The sequence below is a fragment of the Cryptomeria japonica genome, chromosome 2 (assembly GCF_030272615.1).
Source record: "Cryptomeria japonica chromosome 2, Sugi_1.0, whole genome shotgun sequence".
Lineage (NCBI taxonomy): Eukaryota > Viridiplantae > Streptophyta > Pinopsida > Cupressales > Cupressaceae > Cryptomeria > Cryptomeria japonica.
Window position 1 is genome coordinate 346108999 of NC_081406.1, and position 5002 is coordinate 346114000.

Genomic DNA, 5002 nt, shown 5'->3' on the forward strand with positions numbered 1-5002 from the left:
TGGGTGCAACCTTCTAGGAACCGGTTGTCAGTCAACTGAGTACTAGTAACAATGTTCCTACACCGGCAGATGTAGATGCTGATACTGATGGAGATGAGGATGAAGAAGAAAAGCAAGAGGAATCTATCAAGACCATTCCTCGGTATGTCAAGCTGAATCATGATCCTAAGTAGATCATAGGAGATAAGGATGCGGGAATCCTTACAAGAAGAAAAGTCAGAGAAAACTCATGCATAATCTTTGAATTCAAGCCTAAAAATTTCAAAGAGGCACATAAGGATGAACACTGGATCAAGGCAATGGAAGAGGAACTTGACCAGATAGAGAAAAATGGTACATGGTCCCTGGTACCCAGACCAGAGCACAAAAATGTCATTGGTACCAAATGGGTCTTTAGAAATAAGCTGACTGAGGATGGCACAGTGATTAGAAACAAAACCAGACTGGTGTGCAAAGGATATGCCCAAGAAAAAGGAGAAGACTATGGTGAAACCTTTGCTCTTGTAGCCAGATTGGAAGGAGTTCATATGCTTCTAGCATATGCATCTTTTAAAGGCTTCAAAGTATATCAAATGGATGTAAAATGTGCATTCCTAAATGGTGTACTTGAAGAGGCAGTGTATATAGAGCAACCAGATGGGTTTGCCCTATCTGAAGATAGTGACATGGTGTGTAGGCTACATAAAGCCTTATATGGTCTAAAACAGGCACCTAGAGCATGGTATGAATGCCTGCATTCCCATCTTGTGAAGATAGCAATATCTACTTGAAGTCTGAAAGATATCAGATCCTGATATGTGAGGTATTTGTTGATGATATTTTCTTTGGTGGAGATGACAAGATGAGTCATGAGTTTTCAAATGAGATGAAGAAAGAATTTGAGATGTCACTCATAGGGGAGATTAAGTTCTTCATTGGACTGTAGATCTAGCAGATGAGAGATGGAATCTTTATCACTCAGTCCAAGTATGTCAAAGAGGTGTTGAAGACCTTTGGCATGGAAGATAGCAAACCGGTTGGTACACTGATGGTGACTGATTGTAAACTATCCAAAGAGGATGACTCAGCATTGGTTGATGAGAAGGAATACAGATCAATGATTGGTAAATTGCATTATGTAGTGCATAGAAGACTAGATATTGCACATGCAGTTGGCATTACTACAAGGTTCTAGAAAAGTCCAAAAGAATCCCACTTGGTTGCAGTCAAGTGGATTCTTAGGTATCTGAAGGGAACTATTGACTAGGGATTGTGGTATCCATATAGCAAGGATTTCAACTTAAAAGTATTCACAGATGTTGATTAGGCTGGTAATGTAGATGACCGGAAGAGCACAACCGGTGGTGCATTCTTCCTTGGTGATAGATTGGTCTCCTAGATGAGTAAAAAGAAGAGTTGTAACTCTCAGTCTACAGCAGAAGCAGAGTATGTTGCAGCTTTCATGAACTGCACTCAGACAATTTGGATGAAGCATGTATTGAATGGCTTCAAAGTTCCTATATCTGAACTGGTAAGTATATTTTGTGATAATACTAGTGCAATTAATATCTCCAAGAATCCGGTTTTACATTCTAGAACCAAGCACTTTGAGCTTAAGTATCATTTCTTGAGGGAAAAGGTTCAAAACAAAGAGATTGCACTGGAGCATGTGTCCAGTAAGGAGTAGTTAGCAGACATATTCACCAAGCCTCTCCCAAAGAATACATTTACATACTTAAGAGGTGGATTAGGGGTATTGCCCCTTCAAGAGGTGAACTAAAAGCATATGCTCCACATCAGTCAGGTATTGCATAGTCAAATATATTTTGGATTGATGTGTTGAAGGATGTTACTCCTCAGGGGGAGCAGCATAATGGAACAGGGAAGCTTGTGCCTCCACTTTGGCATTGTTGTCAAAGGGGGAGAAGATGTGAAGTGGAGAAGATGTGAAGCGGAGAGATATCTTAGTATATTGCCATCAATGACAAAGGGGGAGATTGTTGGCATTGTGTGAACCGGTATGAGGACATAATGACATTGTATGTTGTCATTGATGTCAATATGTTGCAAGGTGTGAACCAGCATATGTGAGAATCGGTATAACACTGTGAACCGGCATTTGTGCCAAAGTGAAGTGGTGTGCTTGTTTAAGGTGAACCGGCATATGGTTATGGGAACCGGCACATGGAAGTGTTGTATGACTACTAGTTGGTAGTCTCAACTTTAGGGTTTCTGATTGAAGTGTTCCAAGCTTGTGTGGCTCAACTAGTGACTTTGTGCGATGAGTTAGCATGACAACAAAGAACAAGATCGTGTTGCCACATAAGCCCTGTGTGCATGAAGGATCGTGCATGAAGAAGATCTTGCCTATCTACCTCGGGAATATGAGAAGACTGTAAAACGGTGATAACGTGTGATGGGTTATCAACCGCCATGAAAATTGCAGAAAATGATCGATGGAGATTAATGCAATATGCTCAATGGTGAGGATTGAACCATTTGAATTCCTTAACCTATTAGGTTTAGGGTTTAGGGTTTATGCTACCGACCTAACTATTTTCTATAAGGTCGATGTTGTGACTCTTTCTAGGGTCGTTGGCAAAAAGTTGTGTGTGAGTATCCAAGAGAAGGGATACGTGATTCTTGCCAAACCAAAAGGAGAGAAGTGATACCTGCAGAGTATAAGTGTAGAAGGAAAACTGGAGCTTAAGTGGATCTGCATTGGCATTGAGTGTTGTTACCAAATCATTGTAATACCTGTTGATCTCTAACCACCTCAACAGTTAGAAAATCCCTTAACAGGGTAGCCTTAACCGACTTGTTGTAAATCCTTAAACAGGGTAACTCTAAGCTACTGAGTTCAAAGTCCTTTAGCTATTGAGTTCTTGAAATCCTCTAACAAGGTAACCTTTAACAGGGTTTAACCCTTAATTGGGTATTGTAGCCATCCCTTAACTAGGTGAGCTCTAACAGGATCGGTTCCTAGCAGAACCTATTGTAATGTCTCTAACCGGACAAGGCTCCTAATAGAGCGGACTTCCAAAGAGTTCAAAAATAGCTTGTGGGTATTCATCCCCACCGTGGTTTTTCCTAGTTGGGTTTCCACATGAAAATATGTGTGTCATGTGTGATGCTTTTATCTTGTGATGCTTTGCTATTGTTTGTCAAGCATATGATGGTTCTGTGTTTTATACCTGTCAATAAAACATGTCGAACTAGCTGTTATTATGATCTGATGATAGATCACCTATTTATGCATAAGGGTGAAATGGTAGTGTAGTCTCAAGTTGATTGAAAGGCTAAGTGAGTAACCGGTTAATGCTTATCTCAGACATTCTTAGCTTTACCAGTTGCACTCTATTTCAAACCGGTATCACTGTCTGCCAGTCCTTTGAAGTGTTTGCTGTCAAACCGGTTTAAGACTATTTTTTGCCTGTACTGATTCACCCCCCCCTCTCAGTACCGGTTTGGTACTATTTGCTCATCATTGAGTTATCACACCAACCCAAAGGAGCTACAACCCCTGCATCAAGCACCAACTCAATGATCTACAATGAATCATTATCAAATACAAATGTAATAATTTGATTACAAGTGAGTCTTGTAACCACTGCATATTCTTCACCCTATCAGTTTCACTTATCCTCTGCCTTCCTGGTTGTCTCCTCCTCTTCCCTTTGTCACTTTTTCTCTATTCTATTCTTACTGGTTTTTTGTCCTCTCCTTCCTTCTTCTCACCTCCTCTCTCTTCTCACCTTCTCCTTCTTATGCTCACTTGGCGACTCAGGCTCTACTGGTTGTTCATTTGACACTCTGCACTTGACTACCAGTTACTCAGCTTACTGGTTCCACCCTACTCTGTTCTATGTCTGTGGGATATTCTCTGCAACCCACTCACGATCACCTCACTCTAAGATATCCTATGGCTGGCTTGAACACCACCGGTTCACTTCTGCACTTCTCCTACCTTGTTGCTTGCAGGTTGCTTTAACCTTACTGGTTAAGCCTCTACTAAAACATGTTGCTAATTCTATCTCTCCTACATACAGTCACTATAGACTTCTACTATTTTTACTCTGACTGATCTACATGCTCATGCCCTCCTTCTCTATCTTTGGCATCATCAAAAACCTCATTCTTCAGTTTGCACATATATAGCCAAGTTTCTCGCCAGAATAGAAAATCAAATCTTGGCGTGCTAGGGTAATCATCCACCGACCTTGAGGCGTATCAAATCAAATCAAATCATGCATCAGAGATGATAGCCTACTCCAAATCATCCATCATAGCTAATCTCATGGATTCCAATACACATTTTCTATTTTTAGCAAACACGGGCCTGTATACTAACCTGCATCTATCAATCACATTGAATGATCTCTTGGTTGCCTTCTCCAGGTCAGATCTACAACTGAATATCCTTCCTCAGTCATAGCATCATGCAGATATTCATTCTTCATTGAGTCGCAAATCACTACAACATATCCCATGATTTTCTCAGTCAACATTAATGTCAACCTACCACTAACTACCTTACCGACACAACACTTCACCAACTTGTGCACACAAGCCACTTCAACTCCATGTGGTGTCTCTATCGATATCCACCTCAACAAAGACCTTTGTGTCGACTGGACTTGGTCACCGACAATCAACACACAACCATTCCTTATTTTATGTCGGTTCTCTAATCTTTCCGGTGTCTCTCACTTTGTCAATTAGCCATTATGTCCATGCTTTGCTACTCTACTGGTGGAGCACCTTAACTAGTCACCAAGGATATCAATCCATCACATGCTTATCTTCATCAGATGGGAGCCTACCACATCTGCACCTTGTCAGGCTTATCGATGGACACACTTTCTGGTAACCATCTTGATGACACCATGTTATCAACCTTTAGCAAACTCCATCTTTAATCCAACAACATCCTTTGTCTACAGCTGCTTAACATTGCCTCTATCTTTATCAGCCTAGACACCATCTCAACCAGTTTGTCAAAAAGACAAACCCATCACTTCTT